The 24,026-nt window shown below is 40.4% G+C and overlaps 1 protein-coding gene across 1 annotated transcript in view; it reads left to right on the top strand.

Moving 5' to 3' along the window:
• ADAM23 (ADAM metallopeptidase domain 23) overlaps window positions 1-24,026 on the top strand; it is a gene marked incomplete at its 5' end in the record, with an annotated part of 206,650 nt that overhangs the window by 24,035 nt on the left and 158,589 nt on the right. The gene's annotated exons all lie outside the window — the stretch shown is intronic.

Genomic DNA, 24,026 nt, shown 5'->3' with positions numbered 1-24,026 from the left:
TCTTTCCCTTTGTGTTCGTCATTTTGGTTAATTACTGGAAGATGGCGGTTCTGGCCAAAAGGCAGAGGTTGTTGAAAGATTGTGAGTTCATAGGTCCATGAGGGGTCCAATGGTTTGCTTTAGTTAAGTACCAGGTGATTTTGATTCTCTAGAATGAGTTTGTTCTCTAGAATGAGTTTGTTCTCTGGAACTCCTTATGGCTCTAAAATTCTGTGAAATATCCTTCAGTGCGAAGCCATTGAATCTTCATCAGAGGAGATGAAATATAGGCATAGATTTTTAACAAACATTGGGGTCATTTATTATGCGAAGCAACAACTGCATTGTAGAGTAGCCACCTCCTGAGATTTTGGCATGTTGGATAAAGAATAAGAATTACAAAGTGCAGGCACTTATTGTTTGAAATAAAAAAGGTAGCCGGCTCCAGGATTGGTTTGTTTTAGGTCATTCAGGGAGAAAGGTTTTAAAAAATAAGAGCAGAGGAGGGGCTAATGAATAGTTTTCAGCAGAGAGGCTGTTATTGGATCATACTGAACCCTGGATTTATCATCTAGGTGTCCCTGGCAAGTTAGTTTCTGGTGAGGGAATTCCAGAGAGCATTGTAGGGAATCAGAATGAAAGAAAGTTATGACAGGTGAAAAACTCATGACCAGTTTTGTAAACATGCACACTTACATGTGTAAAATTAGTGTAAATATGTTGTATAAAATTGGTGGTTACTCTGATATATTTACTTACGTGGCCTAAAAATTCAGAATTCATAAAAATGCAAATTTCCTCCTAGTACTTCCCAAATGCTGTTAAATTTCTATTTTTAGTTGTGATAATATTAAATAATTTATTTCTGCCCTAGTTTTAAACCCATCAACCTAAGATGTTATATTTTGTCCACCTGCTATGAAAAGTGAAAACACTTATCACACTGTAGCATATCCCTTTTTTTCTCTCCCCTACCTCCTGATGTTTTTCCTAACATATTTTGAATTTCTTGTGTTAGTAGGCATTTTTTGTCAAAATGGACTTGGAGGGGTGGGGCATAGGATAAAGTATTATGTGTTAAGTTGCTATCTTCTGCCTCTGGGGAGAGAAGTCGATCTGGGGACCCTGGAAGAATAGCTGGACACAGGTACCCCTTTGATGGTTGCCGATAGAGCTCCTGCTTAGTGTACAAGGCCTTGGAAGGTTGATGATGAGGGATGGAGACACATTTTGTGGGAAGAAAAAATTGCTTATGTCCTGCTTTATTATTTTTTAAAGGTAAGAAGAGGCCAGAGGATGAAGGGCTTATTAGGACTTTGTTCTAGTTACACTGGCAAGCCATTTCCCCCCCCCCCCCTTCGAAAGCTTTTTGCTATAGGGCACATGTGCTCACCAGAGAGATAGAGAGATAGAAAGTGAGAAGTCACCCCCTACAGGAGGGATAACCATACCACAATACTTTCTTCTCCATTTTCCTCTAGGGATTTTGGGCATGCATAAACACACCTGGCATGAGTTTTAAGCCTCCAGGTCCAGGACTCAACCACTTGGCCAGGTGGGAGTGCAGCAATATAACTGTTACACCATCTCCTTGTCTCCTCATTGGTGGTTTTAAACAAGGAAAACAGCATTACTGCATTATATTTCAAAAAGGTCATTATTGCACTCTTAGGAAAGATGGACTTACAGGGACAAGAGTAGCCACAGAAGACCATTAGGAGGCAGTTGTCTGGGTGCAGAGATGCTGACTGCACTAGGGTGGTTGCAGAAGAAAACAGGGAAGTAGATAGACTTGGCATCTGTGTTGGAGGTAGAGCCTCCAGATTGCTGATTTGATTGGGTGAGAGGATTAGAAGAGAAGAGTTGTGCCTTGTGCATCAGAAGTGTCAAAGAAGTAGCCAACCTATAATGTCACCAATGCCGTGGGTGGGAAAACCTACAATAGAACTTGTGAATTTGTTAGGAAAATGGAGACTAGTATCTTTTTGCCACTTAACATACATGCTGTTTCCTAGATTATGTCTGGATGTACACTGAGCCAGTGGACTTAGTTTTTTGCTGCCCTGACATAAGTACTATACCTTTCTTGCAGATTCTATCATTTCTATTTTGTATGAATCTGGCTAAGTTGGTGTTTATAGAAGAATAACCCTTCCACCCCGAAGATGTCCATTACCTAATTCTCAAAATCTGTGAATATCTTGCCTTACATGACAAAAGGGACTTTATAGATGTATTAAGTTAAGAATCTTGAGATGTTGCATAATGGCTATGTCGCTGGACTCCCACGTAGTCGACCGTGGTTCGCGTCCCGGACCCGGTGGCTTAAAACTCACGCCGAGCGTGTGTGCGTGCGTGCCCAAGATCCTGAGAGGAGAATGGAGGAGAAGGGATTGCGGCATGACCATCCCACCTGGGGGGTGATTTCTCGCTTTCTGTCTCTATGTCTCTTTCTGTCTGTCTGGCGAGCGCACGTGCCCTATAGCGAAAATCTCTCCAAAAAAAAAAAAATAATCTTGAGATGTGGTTTGTCCTGGATTCTCTGGGTGTGTCCAGTGTAATCTCTTATCAGAGTGAGAGTCAGAGAAGGAATGTGATAATGAAGCAGAGGTTCTAGTGATGCAAGGAGGCACCTACGAGCCAAGGTATACCGATGGCTCACGGACACTGGAATCAGGGTCTTTCCCAGATCCTCTAGGTGACTGCAAGCCTGCTCACACAACTTTAGACTCTAGACTTTACTTTGGGCTTTTGACCTCCAGAAGTGTAAGAAAATAATTGTGTGTGTTTTAAGGATAGTTTTATTCAACTTTATTTATTTGTTATTGGCCATGTGGGAGTCCAGTGCCCTTAACCATCTAGCCACCCATTGGCCCCAACTTGTGGCACTTATGGAAATTTGATAGAGCAGCAATAAGAGACTAATTCAGAAGTCAAGAATGACAGTGAGATTTTTCCCCTGGGGAACAGGGCCTTTTTTCCCATCATGGGAGAGGCCCAGGAGGAAGAAGGCTGAGAGGAAACTGAACCTGGTTAGCTTCGCGTAGGAGAACTTGGTCATCTCTGTGCATATGTTGATGGGCTCCCTAGTCCTGGTTTCAGGGGCAGGTTGAAATGAGATGAAAATGTGGAGGCTTTTCCATGGGTCAATGGTATTTAGAGACCCGGGAGGTTTCACCATGGAGAGAGAGTATATTACATGGATTGTACAAAGACAGCTTAGTGACTTCCAAGTAGGCCGCATAAAGGTTTAATCCCTTTCATTACTTGCTGTTTAAATTATAGTTGTTTTCTTTTGAGTCACCAAATGACATTTCAAAAGATAATAAGAAGCTGCCACTTTGAGAGGAAGGAAAGCAATATTATGTATCCTTCTAAAAGATTGAATTTCTGGATTGTGTAAATAGTTTCAGTATTTCTTCTTTCATTATTTTTGAAGGCTACATATGAGCTCATTTGATAGATTTAGACTCTTAGCTTAATTTGAAGGGACTCCTGTGGGTATAAATCTTTGAAAACCTGCTTCTTCTCAGGAGGATTACACATAACAGGTGAAATAACCAAACTCCGCTTTTGTGTTTGTATTGGGTGCTTCCTGTTGTTTTGTTTAACAGCTTTGGAGACAGTCAAAAATGAACTTTGAAAATCAGGCTGAGGGGTTGGTAGGTGGTATGGTGGTTATGATGCTAAACTCCCATATGACTGACCTCTGTTCAAGTCCTGGACCTGATAGCTTGCTCTCTCACTTTCTCTCTTTCTCTCTCTGGTGAGCTCATATACCCTATAGAAAATTAAAAATAATAATAAATAAAATTACAGAAATAATTTTTTTAAAGAAGAAAATCAGGTTAAATTTTTAGTGAAGGCAATGTATCTTTTTTTTGTAATTGTTTTGCAGTTTTTGCTATAGGGCACATGCATTTGCCAAATAGTGACAGAGAGAGAGAGAGAGAGAGAGAGAGAGAGAGAAGAGAAGAGAAGAGTGATACAGAGACAGGAGACTTGTGAAAGAGAGAGAGAGAGAGGGAAAAAGAGAGAAGAGAAGAGAAGAGGAGAGGAGAGGAGAGGAGAGGAGAGGAGAGAAAGTGAGAAATCACCCCTTGAAGGGATGACCATGCTGCAATCCCCTCTCCCCTTGGGATTTTGAGCATGCATGCGTGAGTGCCCAGCATGTATCTCAAGCCACTGGGTCTGGCACTTGAATCATACAGTCAGCCTTGTGGAATCCAGCTGCCTTAACCTCCATGCCACCTGCTGGCTGAATGCAACAATCTTAAGGAATCTGTATAAATTAATATTTCTCCTGTTCGTAGAGAGCAGGGGTTCTCAACCAGGAACCATTTTGCCCTCCATCCTGGACACTTGGCAATGCCTGCAGAGATTTTGGGTTGGTACAACTGGGAGTGAGATGCTACTGGCATTTAGTGAGTAGAGGCTACGGATGCTCTAAACACACTGCAGTGCAGAGGACGCCTCCCGGCATAGCAGAGAAGTTCCAGCCTAAGACGTCATGTGACGAGGCTGAGAAACACTGCAATGGAGCTTGCAAACAAGTGTCTTAGGAAAACGGAAACTATTACCTTTCCATCACTTAACATATTTGCCATTTCCTCCATTCGTCTGGTCTCACACTGAGCCAGTGGCTTGGTCTTTTCCTGCCCTAACATAAGTACTGTACTATTCTTGAAGATTCTATCATTTTTGTTTTGTAGGAAACCGGCTATTTTGGTGTTCGCTGGAATGCAAGGCAGAAAGAAAAGACATTGCTTGAAGTCTTTATTTAAATAGCTCTTTTCTTTTGGGGGCTGAGATAAAACAGTATCAAATTTCTTATAGTCTGTTTATAGAAAAGAATACATATTCTGTAAGTGGTTTCTTTTTAGGCTATCTATCAAATATTAATAATTTCATGTCCTCTCCAGTCAGTACCAGCTAAATACTGCCCTCATACGTTAATTTATTTTAGATAATAAAAACATCATGGGCCAGCCAGGGGCATGGTGGCTAAGGCAGCTGAATCCCACATGGTCAACCTTGTGGTTTGAATCCCAGATCCTGTAACTTGAAAAATCACACAGGGCGTATGTGCACATGTGCCTAAAATCCCCAGAAGGAAGTTGGGAGAAGAAGAAATTATGGCGAGGCCATTCTCCTGGGAGGTGCTTTCTTTCTTTTTCTTTTTTTGATTTTCTCCGGTGAGTACATGTGCCCTATAACAAAACTGAAAAAACAAAAACAAAAACAAAAAACCAAAACCAAAACAAACCTGCAGTAACTGTAAGTAAAATAATATAACATAGTAAAAATTGCTGTATTTATTTCCTGTTTTTTTGGCACTATTAAAGTATTTTCAAGTATTATAATTAAAAAAATATTAAGGGGGGCCAGCAGGTGGCATGGTGGTTAAGGTGCTGGATTCCCATATAGCTGACTATAGTTCAGGTCTTGGACCTGGTGACTTGAAAATCATGCCAGGTGCATGTGTGGGCGTGCCCAAAATCCCAGGAGGAGATTAGAGGAGAAGAGATTGCATTACTGGTGGATGATTTCTCACCTTTCCCCCCCTTCTCTCTCTCTCTCTCTCTCTCCCCTGGGAGCACATGTACCCTATGGTAAAAACGTTAAAAAAAAGTAAACAACCAGCAGATGTCATGGTGTTTAAGGCACTGGACTCCCATAAGAGTGACTGAAGTTCGAATTCTGGACTTGGTGGCTTGAAAAATCATGTGAGGTACATGTGCATGAATGCCCAAAATCCCAAGAGAAGAATGGAAGAGAAGGGATTGTGGCATGGCCATTCCCCCTGGGGGTGATTTCTCACTGTCCCTCTTACTGTCTCACTCTCACTCTCTCTGGGGAGTGCACTTGAAAAAATAAAAAAATAAAGAAAATTCTTCTTTCTGTCATTTACTGACTTAAGGAGCTTTCCCAATATAAACTTCATGAGACTTTGAGATGGGACCAGCAAGTGGCATGGTGGTTAAGGTACTGGATTCCCACATGGCTGATTGCAGTTTAAGTCCTAGATCTGGTGGCTTGCTTTCTCACTTTCCCTTTCTCTCTCTCTCTCTCTCTTTGTCTCTCTCTGGTCAAATTAAAAAATAAATAAATAAAATAAAAAACAAATAATCCCTTAAAAAAAAAGAGACTTAGAGAAACCTACATGATTTAGTAGGATATGGGATATACCTTAACTGCTATAACTAAGATCAGGCCCCTAAGATGAGAGATAAAGATAGTAAATTAAAATAAGTAAAATTTTCAAAGTCAACAAGGATTTAGAGCTGAGGAGTGACATAATCAAGTTCCATTTTTAAAAGTTTGACATATTTGAAAAATTAAAAGATATCATGATTTCTAGAATATGGAAATAACTTCTAGAAATAGATTATAAAAAATTGAAAGTAAACATTGTGCTGGTTCTTAGGAGTATTTAATACATATGCATTCATATGACCCACGTAGTTTGTTAGAGCCCCAGACATCCTCACTTGCTCTTCATTCTTTTGTAACTCTAACATGTTGTGTATAAGACATATGATAATGATGTCCTTGGACTTGAATTCTTTTGGGGAAGTTCATAGTGTGTAATATTTCCTAAGCTCCAGAGTGACATTTACTGTTCTAATCGAAAATGTTGATTTTTAAAACCCATTGAATGGGTTGCTTCCTATTGATTTCTGCAGTGTTTTTTTCTCAGTTGTCTTAGTTTTCTGATTTCTCTGTCTATATCAGTCTGGTTAGATATCTGCTGAATTACACTCTCTCTTTACTTCTTTTAACAATATTTTTCTGTGTCGCCAATATTCATTAATTTATTTACTCATTCATTCATGTCTAATCATTTAATTACCTGCTTATCATGTCTCAATTTACTTAATCCTGGTAAGCATTAATTAAAGGATAATGTTTTTGATTAGTATAAAGATATACATCTTGTATCTGTCTGCTCCACACTCAGGTGGATATAAAAGGTGCATAACAAACTTATTAAGTACTAAACAGCCTGAATTCCTACCACCACCTCCTCCTCCTGTGATCTTCCGAATCTCAATAAATTGCTTGCTTCTTCTGTTATTCAGCCCCAAATCTTTAGAGCTTCCCATGTTTCCTCTGTCTCATTCATAACCCATATCTAATCTGTAATCCTATTGCCTCTGCTTTCATGATCTATTTAAAATCTGGTCATTTATCAATTCCAGTGTGACCACCCAAGTCCAACCTACTGTCACTTCCTGCCTGGATTATTGCAATAGCTTTTTATCTAGATCCTCTGCTTCTCCCTTGCCAGCTGCCCCGTTCCGTTTAGTGTCAGCATAATAGCTTTGGGTGAACTTTTTAAAATGGAACTGGATTATGTCACTCCTCAGCTCAAAATCCTTAGTGACTTCCTGTTTTATTGAGAGCAAAAGGCAAAGTTCTGACAGTGACCTGCAAGGTCTTCCATATGGGCCCCGGGAGTTCTCTCATTTCCTTGCCTGGAATGCTCCCTTTGACTGACTCCACTTGACCCAAAGGGTCTTATTGTTATTCTTTGAACATACCAAGTATGTTTCTGCCTCAGGGCTTTTGCAAATAGCTGTTTTCTCTGCCTGGAATTCTCTTTCCCCAGGTATCCCACAGTGGCTTGCTCCTTTACTTCCTAGTCTTTGCTCAAGTGATAGCTCTTTGAGGTCTTTCTCTGTCCATCCTATTTAAAATGGTCACTTCTCTGTACCATGCACGCGCTTAACTCCCATCGACTCAGACACTTTAATCATTTTACCCGTAACACTTATCACCATTGAACTTGCTTTCAATTTACTTATTTGTTGATTGTATTACCTCCCGCTTCCCTTCTCCTTCTGCACATGAAGTATATATAACTTTCAGAAGACCAGGGCTTCTGCTTGAAACATGGCAGGCACATGAAAATATTTGTTGAACAAATAAATGGTTTCATGTATGATGTACAAGCCAATAAAGCAATATATAATCTGAAGAAACAGATACATTCCAAGGTACTATTTATAAGAATATAAAATATATAAATATCTTCAAGGCTCTATGTAATTTCTGGATTCTCATTTGGAAATAATAATGAGATCTTAGTAAACCTAAAACATTATGTGAACACAGTACGAGCTATCGTTTGCTTACTAAGATTGGTAGGGGTCAGCATTTTAAATGTTAGTATTTGTATAAATATAGGTGAGTGGTTGACATTTTTGTAGAAGTCCATGAAAGTTGGATGTCAGAGAACATGACACCCTTCAATATTAGCTTTTTCACGTTACTTTGGGTAAAGTATGTGTAGTGCACATGTTTGTTTCGAATAAATTGTGAGCCTGTGTCCAGGCCTCCGTAGTGTTACTTAGAAAGCCTAATGGCATCTGCATTTTCATAAAAGGAGGAAATCCATCTTTGGTATGAGTCCCAATTTAAAAGTTCTCTTTCCAACCAAACAAGCAGAATGCAACCCACCCATGGTCTTAGATTCAGAGCAAAGGATAGAGATCAGAGACCACTGAATTCTCTCTAGTTTGTAGCTGTGGGTCCTGTAGACAAAATGAGGCTGTAATAGATAATTTGCAACATATTAATACATCTTGTGGAGGGTGGTCAAAGAATCAGGGAAAGCAAAGACTTCTTAGGAATACCATTCTTAAACACCTGTGTATTTAGGATGAACTTTGAGCAAGCTCTTAAGCAGAGCCTAACAAATCTCTGCAAGTAGAAATGACAGACTCGTGGGTCAGTAGGTGGCACAGTGATTAAGATGCTGGCTTCCACATGGCTGATTCTACAGGCTTGAATACTGGACCTTTTTGCTCAAGAGACATGCTGGGCCTGTATGTGTGCATGCCCAAAATCTCAGGAGGAGAAGGGATTGTAGCATGGCCATCCCCCTGGGGGATGATTTCTCACTTTCGCTCTCTGTCTCTCTCTGGCAAGTGCATGCACCCAATGACAAAACAAAACAAAACAGTCAGACAAACAAAAAGACTGGACTAGAGCTTCCAACAAAAACAGACTGGTATAGACATCCCAGCGAAAATCTAGGCAGGAACAGTATGAAACCCACCAAAGAGGATCGGTGGAATCGAGGTATTTCAAGAGAAGAGAAATCTGGCCTGGACAGGTCTGCTTAGCCTCTTTTGGTTATGTATTTTCAGTAGTTCCTTCGTGAAGGAGAACTGGAAATTAATATTCGAATCTACTCTATAATTATCTGTAGTTTCCTAGATATAACAGTGTTCAAGTGAACTGTGTAATTATTGTATCATTATTTCCATTCTGTATTTCAGAATTATTCACTGCTAACTAATCTTGATATGGTCAGCATAAAGACCCAAGTTAATGAACCTTTTATTGCTCTGGATAGATATCTGAATTGACTTGAGTCCAGTGGCCTGATGGAGCCAACATTCCAAAGACCATAATAGACAGACCAGAGATGCAGGACTCTTCAAGGAGTGTTGGTTAAAGGAGGCTTTTTGTCTTTCAGAATAGTATTAAAATAATTTTTAAAAACTGTTGTGTGATGAGTCACAGATATTAAGCATGGAGCTTGGTGTCTTCTGCTTCTAAAACCTATACTCTATTTCTTATTATTTAAATTTTCACTGAGTGTTCAATAATTCTGGCTAGAAAGACAAAATATGTTTTGCTTTATGACAAAAGTGTTAGCAGAGAGAAGCACACTTTGGAGTGGTGTAGTTTGATGATGTAGGAATTGATGAAGCAAAGAACAAGGTGAATCACACCTTAGCTACTAGATTCATGCATCAAATTAAAGGTTACTCTTCAGGAAGGCAGTAAAAAGAAACTGCTTCCATGGTAACTGTTGTCAGAGTTGTGAGTTGGACAATACAGCTGCTAGTGATGCTTGTACCACTCTGTCCCTTTTCAAATAGCAAGTGTTCTGAAGGCTTGTGATTGAACCTCTCTTTAGTTGGCATTGGCAGTTTACTGCATACATAAATCATTAAGGGTGAATGTATAGAGGATATTTCATATGAGTATCCAAAGGTGCTTTGTCAGTGATAATGTATATCGCTACAGAGTCCTCTAGGGTCGGTAAGTAATCACAAAGGAGAATCTTTGTTCGACTCCTTTCTCCCCTGCCCCCGTAATTTTAAATGTAGCATCTCTTCTTTGGTGGGCAGTGAAGCATTTTTTCAAGCTTCTGGATTTCTTTCACCCATGATAGAGTGAGAAAGCAAGAGAGAAAGAGAGTGTGTGCACCCCCAACATGGCCTTCATGCCATGATCCACCCCCAGCTTCAGCCAGCCTGGGTCATGGGCACATGTATGTCTGGCATACTCAGGGAGGCCTCTGGATGCAGATATGGAACCTTCTCACATGGGTCAGCTTCCCAAAGTGTTGCATTACTACTGTACCACCCTCTAGCCCTGGCCATGAGGACTTGTGAAAAGAAACTTTTGGTATAGCTCTTGTGTAATTTATTTACTGGAATAGCTATTAATATTTGGATAATCAATGCCTGTTGTTCTTTTTTCTCTTCAATGTCCATCTTTGGTCTGTATTAAACTTTAAGAGTCCCTCAAACTTAGGGTAGGTAAGACAGAGGAGGAAGACAAATCTAGAATGTCTCCAAAATCGGTTTGCTAAAAAACAAACAAACAAAAAAACACAGAACTCTTGTAAAAGATTGGTCAGAAGTTAAGATTTACAAGTCTGAACCAGCTCCATAGTGCAGTGGTTAAGTGCTGTCTGTGCAGAAGAAGCTGAATCCTACATGGCTTACTGGGGTTTGAATTCTGGCTCCAATAGTAACATACCAGGTATACATGCAGACTGTGTGTGTGTGTGTGTGTGTGTGTGTGTGTGTGTGTGTGTGTGCATGCCCAGGATCCTGACAGGATAGAGAATTGGAGGAAAAAAGGATTATGGTGTGACCAGGCTCTGTTCAGTGGTGTTTTGTGCGTCTCTTGTGTGTACATGCATGTGCTCTATCATCAACAAATGAAAAGGCAATAATAAAGAAAAGTTTTATAAATATATAAATCCATACTTTTCTTTTCTTCTGTATCATCAAATTGACCAGTAACATGGAGGTTAGGTTGGCTGGATCCAACATGGCTGACCACTTGGCTTGAGTCTTGGACCTGGAGGCTTGAAAAACACACCGAGTGCATGTGCATGCCTAAAGTCCTGAGAGATGAGGGGAATGGAGGAGGAGGAGGGATTGTGATATGACCATTCTTCATGGGGAGGGGCACTTTCTCACTGTCCCTCTCTCTCTGGAGAGTGCATGTGCCTTCTAGCAAAATGTTTTAAAAACTGGGATAATTGAATGTTGGCTAGCTTTCTTTCAAAGTAGCAATTTTTTCTTTCTTTCTTTCTTTTTAGAGTGGTTTTTGTTATAGGGTGCTTATGCTTGCTGGAGAGATAGAGACAGAGATAAAAAGCAAGAAATCAACTCCTAAAGAGGATGGCCATGCTGCAATCCCTTCTCCTTCATTCTCTTCTTGGGATTTTGGGCAAGCACACACATGCACTAGGTGTGAGTTTTAAGCCTCTGGATCTGGGACTAGAACTGCTGTCAACTATGTAGGAGTCCAGCGACATAACCTTTATGCGATCTGCTGGTCCCAGAAATTCTGTCTTTCTTAGCGAGGTTAGCACAGAGAATGAAATCAAATAGTGGCTCTTTTTTTTTTTTTTAAATTGGAGAAGCTTACCTGTGTCCTTTGAGAAGTATGCTCTGCTGATGCCTTGGTCTCATTTCTGTTACCCCCTTCAGAAAGGATGATCAGCTTCCCAGTTTAAGGACAGAGAATAGATTGATTAACAAAATGTGTAAGTGGGCCAGCATGTGGCATGGTGGGTAAGTGTGCTGGAATTCCACATGGCTGACCGCAGTTCAAGTCCCAGACCTGGAGGCTTGCTTTCTCACTTTCCTCCCCTCTTCCTCTCTCTCTGTTTCTCTATGGTGAGTGTACGTGCCCTGTAGTAAATTAAAACAATAATGTAATTGAATGAATAATTCTTTAAATAAAAAGACAAAATATATGGGCAATTTTTGGACATGTATGTGTTCACACTACTTATTAATTTTGTGAAAAGTTTTATTTTATGATCAACTGTCATATTAATTATTCTCTTCAAAATCCAAATTGCAGTTAACACTCCAAATTGGAAGGCATCCTGTGTTTTACTTTAAAAGAATGCTTCTGAAGCATTTCTGTGTTAGCAAACAGAAACACTTTATAGTTCCATCCTATTAAATCATTTTAGAGCTTTCTGAATTCTATCTTTTATTTTTTCAGAGAGATTTTTTGCTATAAGGCATGTGCATTTAGCAGAGAGACAGAGAGAGAGAGAGAGAGAGACAGAAAGCGAGAAATCATTCCCTGGGGGAATGGCCATGCTGCAGTTCCTTCTCCTTCATTCTCCTCTTAGGACTTTGGGCACACACGCACATGCACCCTGCATTAGTTTTAATTTTTAAAGAATTATTTTATTTAACTTTATTTATTTATTTATTTATTTATTTTGGAGAGATTTTGCTATCAGGTGTGTGTGCTTGACAGAAAGACAGAGAGAGACAGAGAAACAGAAAGCGAGAAATCACTCCATGGTCACTGCAATCCCTTCTTCTCCATTCTCCTCTTGGGATCTTGGGTATGTATGCACAAGCGCCCGGCGTGAGTTTAAGCCACTGGGTCCAAGACTCGAACGGCGGTCGACTACATGGGAGTCCAGTGACATAGCCATTACGCTAACTGCTGGTCCTTCTGTTTATTTATTTTTAATTTTATTTCACCAGAGAGGGACAGAGTGAGAGAAAGAGAGAGAAAATGAGAAAGCAAGCCACAGGTCCAGGACTTGAACCACAGTAGGCCATGTGGGAGTCTAGCACCCTTAAGCACCATGCCACCTGCTAGCCCCCCTGTATGAGTTTTAGAATTTTTTTTTTTTAGATTTTTTTTTTTTTTTTTTTTTTTGAGAGAGATTTTTGCTATAGGGCACGTGCGCTCGCCAGACAGACAGAGAGAGACATAGAGACTACGGGAGATGGCCACGCAGCAATCCCTTCTCCTCCATTCTCCTCCTGAGATCTTGGGCATGCACACACACGTGCCCAGTGTGAGTTTAAGCCACCGGGTCCGGGACTCGAACCATGTTCGACTACATGGGAGTCCATCGACATAGCCATTATGCTAAACTGCTGGTCCCAGCCCCCCTGTATGAGTTTTAAGCCTCTGGGTCTGGAACTTGAACCACGGTCGACTGCATGGGAGTCCAGCAATGTAACCATCATGTCATCAGCTGGTTACTGAGTTCTCTCTGTTTAAAAAAGTTTATTTCTGGGACCAGCAATTTGCTTAATGGCTATGTTGCTGGACTCCCACGTGGTTGACTGTGGTTCCTGTCCCGGACCCAGTGGCTTAAAACTCTCTGCCTGGCGAGCGCATGCGCCCTATAGCAAAAACCTCTAAAAAAAAAAAAGAAAGTTTATTTCTTCCATGAGACCGAGATACAGGGAGAGACAGAGAAACAGAGACAGGTGTCCCCAACAGGGTCTTCACTCCACAATCCATTTCCAGTCTCAGCTGACCCAGGTTACAGGCAGGTGCACACATGCCCAGAGTGCACCCAGAGTGCTCAGAGAGGTTCCACTATGTAAACCCAGGGCCTTTCTCAGGCAGGTCCAATTGCCTCCCCCCTTGTATCATACCACCTGGCATCTCTATCTTTAAATGCTCAGAAAGGCTTTCCCATAGGCACTTCTCAGTTTCCTCCAGCCCCAGCAGTCTCCTTTTCAAATTCAAATGCACCTGTGGCCCACACTCCAAATTTAGTAATTAATCATGCTTAAGGTATATGTGGTTTCTTTACAGAAAATATTTATTATTTAACTGACCTAGTATATCTTTCATTCTTTGTAGTTTCTCATTTTATTTCCTGAGCCAGATTATATAATTTTTTATATAAATACTGATATTCCTAAATCTTTACATTTCCCCCCAGTACCTTGTAAAAAATAGGTATTCAGCGCAAAGTTGTTAGTGGCTTAACACACGATACTGTGAGATAGAACGAGCTAGAAGGAAACGTGATGTTATTCTCTTTTGTGAGGCACCTATTTAAATGCATCTTGGCGAGAATGTTCAGCAAATTACCTTAATTTGCAAAACTGCCTTCATGTAACATTTGCAGCTGTTCCACTTCTCAGGAAAATGATTCATATTATTTTAAAGACACGACGATTTGAACAAGGTCAAAGCATAATACATAATGGTGATTAGCAATGAAAAATATAAAATTCGCAAATTTTGCTGCATACAATTGCACTCTGGAATTTGCTAGAAGGTGGCCAGCTAGGGAAGCTTTTTAAGGTGAGGCTGACTGATTTGCTTTTTAAAATGTCAACATATTTTTAAAATTCTCTTTTTCCTTCTGCGCTGTCTCCTTCCTGAATTATTGAGCTCTACAATATGACCAGCCTTTTCTAGGAACTTCCTATTACATTATTGTACAATTTGGTCCTCCCAGACATCCTTTTGGAAAGCTATGATTATTTACATTTCAATGACCGGGAAACATTGAGGTTTGAGATTTAAGGACCTCTAATATAAACTTAGTGCTTCTTCTCACTGAGCTAGAGCTAGCACCTCATATTTCCTTTGATATATGACCTTGGATAAAAACATAGCGTCTCTGTCTCTCTCACTCTCTCTCTCTTTTTAATTTGCCAGAGGGTACAGGAGGTCACTGGAGAGGGAGAGGGAAAGTGAGAAAAGCACACCCCGCCATGGGGAACAGTGGTGCTGCAATCTCTTCTCTATTTCTCCCTCCTTCCACTCTTTTTTTTTTTTTTAGGTTTTTACCATAAGGCATGTGTACTGCCAGAGAGAGACAGAGACACAGAGAGGGCAAAGTGAGAAATTACCCCCGCCCCACTGAGGGGATGGCCACGCTATGATTCCTTCTCCTACATTCTCCTCTCGGGATGTTGGGCACTCATGCAGACAAGCCTGACGTGATTTTTTTCTTTTTTTTTTTTTTTTTAGAGAGATTTTTGCTATAGGTACATGTGCTTGCCAGAGAAACAGAGAGAGATAGAGAGACAGAAAGCAAGAAATCACTCCTTGGGGGAATGGCCACACCACAATCCCTTCTCCTTTCAGGATTTTGTGCGTGTGCACACACACATGTGACCGGCACGTTTCAAGCCACCAGGTCTGGGACTTGAACCATGGTCGGTCATGTGGAAGTCCAACGCCTTAACCATCACATCACCTGGTAGCCTCCCTTTTGGGATTCTGGGCTTGCGTGCACATGCACCTAACATGTTTTTCAAACTACAGGTCTGGAACTTGAACTGTTTATTTGGCCATGTGGGATCCGGCCACTTTACCATGCCACTGGCTAGCCCTATCGTTTTGTCTTTTAAAAATATTTTTCTTCCTTAAAAGCATAATAAAAATGTCTGCCTTGCCAACTTTCTGGGGTGCTGTATTGTACTAGATAAACATACAGTGGTTTGAGATGATTAGAACACAAGAAATACAAAGCATTATTTTATTATCACATAATTCTATGCAATCGCAGATGTCTTAATTTAGAATAAGGGATTAGGTATGTATTGTACTTAAATTGGTCTTGATATTTTCTTTTGGACTTTGGAACTCACAGGGTATATTCACATATTGGGGCTTTTTGTATTATGGAGAAAAAGGATCCAGAAGTTGGGCTTTTATGTTTCTCCAGCTGTAGAATATATCCACACTAGTTATTGGCCGTCTAAAGAAAGTGACTTATATTACTCAAACTTATGTCAACGTACATGTGACAGTTATTTTTTTTTAGTGGTGTTTATTTGGGTTGTTGGATTCTCTTGTTTTGTAGTTTTCAGCTTTTGCTATAGGTTGCATGCACTTGCCAGAGAGAGACAGAGAGAGAGAGAAAGTGAGAAATCACTTCTCTGGGGGATGGCCATGCCACAATCTCTTCTCTTTCATTCTCATTGCATCCTGTGTGATTTTCAGGCCACCAGTTCTGGGACTCAAACTATGTAGCCGGCCATGTGGGATTCAGCACCTTAATCTCCATACCACCTGCTGGCCCATCTGTTTTTATATGAAAAAAAAAAATGTACCAAGTAGCAAGTTACTAAAATCTTCCCAGTGAAGTGTCCTCTGTGCTCAACAGCTCAGCCCATTACAAGGCGATATATTTCTAGGATCTGAGTGGCTGATTCTTTTCCTCCTTCCTTGTGAGTTGGTGAATTTCCAAATCTGTCTTCTCTGAAACATTATACAATGTCCTGAATCACAAAAGAAGGTGATGTTCGAGATCTTGTCAACTTTTCTTGCTGTACTTAAGAAAATGGAATGGAAACTGTTGAAATGTTTTGAAAAATCATAAGAGCAAGAGAAAGGAACCATATGCAACAACAGACAGGAATAGAAAATATGTCCTGGAAAGGTTATAGTTTGCATACACACACGCGCACACACACACACACTCACACACACTTACACTCACACTCAATATCTATGAGAAGACTTAAAATTCGTGGAAAAATGGAGTTAAGGCGTGAGTTTATTTTGGTGCAAACAAATTTTGAAATCCATGCATGACTTTTTCATAGTATGCATTTTCCTCTGAACTGTTTAAGAACTTCTCATATATTTGATATTTTAATTAACAGAATAAACAATATGATCATATCAATGAGGAAAATAAATACAAAATAAAGTTGCCAACTGTTCATTCCCATGACTCCCTCCAGTAGAGAGGACAGTTTCGTTAATCTTGGCTTCTAATTAATTTTACTCTATGACCCTCTTTCCTAGAAGCCCAGATCCACAGCCCTCTTTAGGAAGGCAGAGCTTGAATTATTCCAGGATAGCTTGCTTGGGCCTGCTTGATACCGTCCAGGGCTTCTTACCTCATTTGTAAAGCATTTTCTTGTCTTGTTGATTGGCCACTCTGCATGTGTTGAATAACATTATTTAATTAAAAGGAAAATTCATTATTTAAATAAAAAGAAAAAAATCTTTTTAAAAAAAGACTTATTAAATTAATTAATTAATTAATTATTATTCTTCAATTTGACGAGAGAGAGAGAGAGAGAGAGAAAGAGAGAGAGAAAGAGGGAGACGGAGAGGGAGAGGGAGAGAGAATGAGAGAGTAGGAAGGGAAGTCACCAGGTCTGGGACTTGAACCAGGGTCAGCCATGTGAGAGTCCAGCAACTTAACTACCATGTCACCTGCCTCCCCTGGGAACAAAACGGAAAATATCTTAAAAGCAGAGAAATCACTTCCAAAGTTTCTTGTTTCCCCAATTATATATGATACAGAGCATATGAAAGTAAAATATGTGTTCAGAGGATGCGGCAGTTGGTAACACAGATACTCAATTTTGCAAGTTGTTCAATTTCCACTGAATTATGAAATGCAGGCTCACTTTTTACTTTCCCTGAATTCTGAGGAGGCTTTCCATTTCCCATTTTCAGTTCTGATTATAAGTGCACTCTGCAGAACTCACAAATTTTTGCCACGTAGTAAAGACTACTGTTTGGACACCCATTATGGGTGAAGCATAGTCACATGAATATTTATATACCTTGAAAATGCCTTTTTTAAAATTTCTGTGCGTACATAGTTATTTTTTCCCTCTTGCTTTTATGATCATATGAGCTATTCTAGAATTGAAGTCACATGAAAACATAGCTGTGTCTGTTCAGCTGCCTTACGTAAAGTTGAGCTTACTGTCGTAACATTGCTTGATAAGGGGCAAAAAGCAAGTCTTAGCTGAGGAACCCAATAGTTTCTAAAGTTCTTTATTAGGATGCCGTTAGGTGCCATCTACTAGAAAAAGAAACAGAAAGACAAAAGCACATTGTTAAGATGTGTACATTGTTTTTCAGTGAAGGAGGTTTGTGTATATAATTGAGTTTAGTTGCTTTTGTTTATAGAGCTCCTGTAATTTTCCTGTGCCAGATTCTGAGTCAAAAGAAAAATACCAAAGTACTTAGGCAACAGCTGTTCTGAGCCCTTCAGGGTGGTAATTCGGAGGCCGGGGATGTGCTCGTTCGTGGTGTGAAGTGATAGTCTGGTTCTAAAACCGTGCTTTCTTACACAATGCTATTACAGTGGATGTCCTTATAAAAGCAAGGCTGTTTAACAGATATCCTGGAGGAGAAATTAACCTAGTGTGTGGTTCACGATTCTCCGCTGAGCCGTTTCTGTGTTCTGATTTTATATTATGGAACACAGTTCTAAACCTCACTGTAGAGTTCTCTTTTAATAAAAGAAGAACAATATTCTCAGTCGTTTTGTATTTCTAGTGGGTTTCAGTGATGCTGGTCAATTAGTAAATCTAAAATCACATTAAATCAATGGGAAGTAACATCATTGTATATTATAAAATTTTGTCTCACCCTTGCCACTCTAATAATTTTCCTATATTTAGAAGAGGTGGGCTAATATTATGGAAAAACTTATGCCCAAAAACTTAATTTATAAAACAATAATGATAAGGACTCACTGTAATTGACTTGAGTACACGTAAACTCGACCTTTATCAAAACTATATAAGTATTTTGTGAAAGGAAAAGTGATAAATTAAAAGAGTCCGTCAGTTAAAAGCTACTTTAATTGTGTCTGAGACAAGGCAGACAAAAAACAATGATAAGGAAAAGTAGTACTTGTCAGGTAGTTATTTCGGTATTGAGAAGAATCTGTACTTTATACACAATTGCAGAATGTGTAGCAATGGAAAGAGAAGCAAAGTGTAGGAAAAATAGCATACACCAATGTGCTGGAATTACTTAAAATAGGTACCAATATATTACGTAAATATACTGATTCTACTTGATGCATATGTAAATAAGAGGAGTATGGTAAGAAAATCTTAAGTCATTTTATAGAAAAATGTTACTCCCTCTTAGAATTAAAGTAAACGAAAATGTTAAAACATTCTCATAGAATAGGTTATATAAAGTCAGAGGTCAGCAGGTGACGTGGTGGTTAAGGCTGGACTTCCACCCAGCCAGCTGTGGTTTGAGTCCCTGCACCATAAAAATCGGGCACAGATACCTGTGCACAGTTGGCCAAAATCCCAGGAAGAAAATGGAGGAGAATGAATTGCGATGAGGCCGTCCCCCTGGAGGGGGACTTCTCACTTTCCCTCTCTGTCTCTCTCTGGTGAGCACACATGCCCTATGGCAAAAATCTAAAGGGAAAAAAAGATAATAAAATCACTCCTCCCCCCCCGCCATAGAAAAACAGGTATGTTGTTACTGGTATGGTAGATTGTTTCAGTTGTTCTGGAGAGTAACCTGTTTTTATTTTTATATATATATAATGGAACACGGTTCTAAACTTCACTGTAGAGTTCCCTTTTAATAAAAGGAGGACAATATTGTCAGTAGTTTTGTATTATATATTTAGAATTATTTAGTTTAATTTCATTTATTATCATTATTATTATTATTTAATTTGACTAGAGAGAGAGAGAGAGAGAAAGAGAGAAACAAAGTGAGAAAGCAAGTTGCCAGGTCCAGGATTCAAACTACAGTCTGGCATGTGGGAGTCCAGAGCTTTAACCATCATGCCACCTGCCTGCCCAATATATTTGAGTTGTAATGATGATGATGATGATGATAGTGGAATGTGCTGAGTGAGTGGGGAAATGGTCATTTAGAGAGAAAGTCATTGTGTTAGCTACATGTATATATTTGTGATTATGCACGTCACTAAACTTGTCACACAAAGCTCCTCCAGTCTCCAGCCCACCTTTTTAGATTAATTATTTAACATTTCCTTTGAAAGCCATTTTCCTACCGACCATATTCATTTATTAAAAAATTCAAAAAGGTTTCTTTTGTTTTGGGACCAGCAGTCGGCGTAAATGGCTATGTAGTTGGACTCCCATGTAGTTGATCGTGGTTTGAGTCTCGGACCTGGTGGCTTAAACTCACACCAGGCGCGTGTGCATGTGTGCCCAAGATCCCGAGAGGAGAATGGAGGAGAAGGGATTGCGGCATGGCCGTCCCCTCTGGGGGGTGATTTCTGGCTTTCCGTCTCTCTGTCTCTCTCTGTCTTTCTGGTGAGCTCATGCACCCCATCGCAAAAACCTCTCCCAAAAGAAAACAAAAAGGTTTCTTTTTTTCCCATTCATTTTTATATTTTTAAAAAATTTGCTATCGGGAACCAGCAGTTAGCGTAATGGCTATGTCACTGGACTCCCACATAGTCGACCGCGGTTCGCGTCCCGGACCCGGTGGCTTAAAACTCATGCCGGGCACGTGTGCGTGCGTGCCCAAGATCCCAAGAGGAGAATGGAGGAGAAGGGATTGCGGCGTGACCATCCCCCCTGGGGGGTGATTTCTCGCTTTCTGTCTCTATGTCTCTCTCTGTCTGTCTGGCGAGCGCACGCGCCCTACAGTGAAAATCTCTCCAAAAAAAAAAAAAAAATTTGCTATAGAGTGTGTGTACTGACTCGGGGGAGAGAGAGTGAGAGAAAGTGAGAAAGCAAAAAAATCATTCCCTGGGGGTACGGCTATGCCAGAATCTCTCAGGATTTTGGGCATTCATGCACAGGTGCCGAGAGAGTTTTTCTAGCCTCTAAATCTGGGGCTCAGACTGCACAGTCAGCCACGTAAGGTCCAGCTCCTGTAACCAGCACTGGCTGGCCCACACATCCATTTTTTAAAATTAATTATTTTTTCTTTAAACATGATACACTGAGGGGGAGAAGGAGAGAGAAAGAGATATGAGTGCCCTCTACAAGGTCTCATCTCACTGCAGTTCCCTTTCTCCAGCCCTCCAGCCCTCCAGCCCATTGGATCTTGGGTGCTCGCATGCATGTCTGGTGTTTTTCTGCATTCTTCTTTGAGTTTATTTTTGTAAATGATTTTCTCCAAGCCCCAAATGTCTTTTCTTCCCCAGACAGGTGGATTCTTAGTAATCCTTTGAAATTTTGTTCAATCAGGAAGCTTTTCCACCTCTCTGCGCTAGGGTGGGGCTCAGTCCGAGGTCCTGTGGCCCATTAGACACGTTGAGACTGGCAGCTCTACCTGCTTCTCTGGAGGTGGCGCTTCTTGGGGGCAAGGGCGGTGTCCCTGCCACAGTTATACACAAGGCGGAACTCAATACATGAGAAGAATGAGTAACTGAAAAAGCAAAAAGCAAAACCCTATGTTATTTGCTTGTTCTTTCATTAAGTTCTGTTAAATGGAGACTTGGATCATTGTCTTGGTATAATCCTATTTTAACAATGATCAGGTTGTATATTTCAAACAGTTCTGTAAAACGGTAATACTGCTGTTGTCACCAGGCTACCTTATTTTGCAACGGGGTGATGCTGGCGTGTCCTATTTCTTATTTGCTGTAAAATGACCCCCATACTGGATCACCATCTGGCTCTTCTTGGGGTTTATAAAGATTCTCAAGGAGGGCCAGGCTGTGGCATAACAGTAATGCAACCCCTTGTGATGCTGGACCCATGTGGACAGGTCCGAAGATCATGTCCTGAGGTCTTCCCGTACGTGCTGAGCACATGCCTGTGTGCCCGTGATGTGGGCTGGCTGAACTGGGGGTGGATCATGGCATGAAGACCCTATTGACTCTCTCTCTCTTAAGCAATAAATGAACAAATAAAATTTTAAAAATCAAGTTTTCTTTTTTAAGTTTGAAAAAAAATTCTTAAAGAGGTATATTTGTCTGTTCTTTTAGGCCAGGGTATCATTAATGACCTCTACTATATAATATAGGAGAAAATATACTTGGAACTAGCAGGTGACATGGTTGTTGAGGCACTGGACTCTCACATGGTTGACCACTGTTCAAATCCTGGACCTAGTAGCTTGCTTTCTCACTTTACCTCTTTCTCTTTCTCTTTCTCTTTCTCTTTCTCTTTTTCTCTGTTTGGTAAGTACACGTGACCTGTAGCAAATTAAAAAAATATATATATAATAAGGATAAGCAAAATTAAATAATTTTTTTAAAAAAGATAAAATATACGTAAGGACCTGTTTTACTCTTAGAAAGTAAGTTTTACATACTTCTTAAAATAATTTTTTTGGGGGGACCAGCAGTTGGCGTAATGGCTATGTCGCTGGACTCCCATGTAGTCAACAGTGGTTTGAGTCCTGGACTCGGTGGCTTAAACTCATGCCGGGCACATGTGCATGAGTGCTCAAGATCCTGAGAGGAGAATGGAGGAGAAGGGATTGTGGCATGGCTGCCCCCCCTGGGGGGGTGATATCTCTCTTTCTGTCTCTCTGTCTCTCTGTCTTTCTGGTGACCACCCACACCCTATTAGCAAAAACCTTTGATTCAGAGCTGAAAAAAATCTCACCTTGTTCACCAGTATAAATATCTTCATGCAAGAATGAATGCTTCAAGATGCAGAGTGTGTTAGTCGACCGCGGTTCGGGTCCCGGACTTGGTGGCTTAAAACTCACGCCGGGTGCGTATGTCTGTGTGCCCAAGATCCTGAGAGGAGAATGGAGGATAAGGGATTGCGGCGTGACCATCCCCTCTGGGGGGTGATTTCTCGCTTTCTGTCTCTATGTCTCTCTCTGTCTGTCTGGTGAGTGCACGCGCCCTATAGTGAAAATCTCTCCAAAAAAAAAAAAAAAAAAAGATGCAGAGTGTGTTTACATGAAAGAGTATGTAATATTTATATTGGGTAAATAGAGGTTCTGTGGCAGAAGGCAGAGACCACATGAGACAAGATAGAAGTGTCTTTCTCTCTCATACAGTTGTCTGATGTAGGAAGCTCAGGACAATTGTGGTAACTGCTCTAGGTGGTTTTTTGGAGTTTGGTTTGACTTCCCATATGTTAGGGATTCAGGAGCTGTCTCTCACTTTACATTTAAAAATTAATATCTACTGGGACCAGCAGGTGGTGTGGTGGATAAGGTGTTGGACACTCCCTGGCTGACCACAGTTCAAGGCCTGGATCTGGGAGATTGCTTTCTCACTTTCTCTCTCTCTCTCTGTGTATTCTTGGTTTGAGTTCCAGTCCTGGCAGCTTGCTTCCTCACTTTCCCTTTCACTCTCTCTGCCTCTCTTGGTTCAAATTAAAAAATGAATGGAATTAAATAAATAAATTAATTAAAAAAATTCATATTTATTATTTAATTTCTTTTAAACATTTCATGTATTGATTATTATTAACTATCTGATTGATGGTTATGCTACAATGGACATAGAAATCCTTGCTTATGTGTACTGTTTTGTGAGTTTAGCATGGCAAAATAGTCTTGACAAGAAGTATTTGGTCAACAAATGACTTGAAAGTTCAGGTGTTTGGAGAATTGATCATTGATTCACAACTGTTGGCAAGACCCCTGGACTGTGTCATGGAGCTCTCTGTCCAGGAGAGAGAGAGGAAGGGAGTACCAAACATTCTGGCCAGACTGAGGAAGGAATTAATACAATGTTCCCAAAACCCTGAGGCAAAGGGATCATTTCCTGAGTGCATGGGAAGGAGGACTTCATGGAAAATAAGCAGTTTGGTTGCCTTTGAAGGCGAGAGAGAGTTTCAGTAATCAAAAATGGAGGAGGAGGGCCATGAAAAACAGGGAGTGCTATTAGGAGAGGGTGGAAATGTAAAGTAATAGGAGAGGATGATCTGTGTGCCCTGTTATCCCAGAGCACTTCACAGCTGGATGACAGAGACACCCACCTGGCTTAGGAGTGAGACCTGGAGGAAGGACATTTGTGCGTCATCAGGGGGGTGGGAACAGGAGGGTTGCATTTATCCTTGCCCTTTTATTTTTCTAATAGAGGGACAAAAGAGTTTTTATCTTAGTACACTGACAAAACTTTATTGATTTATTAATTTACATCACTCAAGCTGCTTAGTAAATATGATTCATTTTTAGATGGAATTATCTTTGCACTTTGAATTAGGGCATAATAGTGACAGTATTTATAAATGTGTGACTTCTAAAAGGAAGACATAAACTCCTGGTGCTCAGAAAGAGCTAGACTCTAAGTGCTTTCTGAAGTTAGGAGGTTGTGCTACTCCTTTTACATTTTGCTGATCCATCATTTAGAGGAAGTTGAAGAG

The sequence above is a fragment of the Tupaia chinensis genome, unplaced genomic scaffold (assembly GCF_000334495.1).
Source record: "Tupaia chinensis unplaced genomic scaffold, TupChi_1.0 Scaffold000076_1, whole genome shotgun sequence".
NCBI lineage: Eukaryota > Metazoa > Chordata > Mammalia > Scandentia > Tupaiidae > Tupaia > Tupaia belangeri.
The sequence above is the reverse complement of the archived record's forward strand: the minus strand, read 5'-3'. Positions and strand labels throughout refer to the sequence as shown.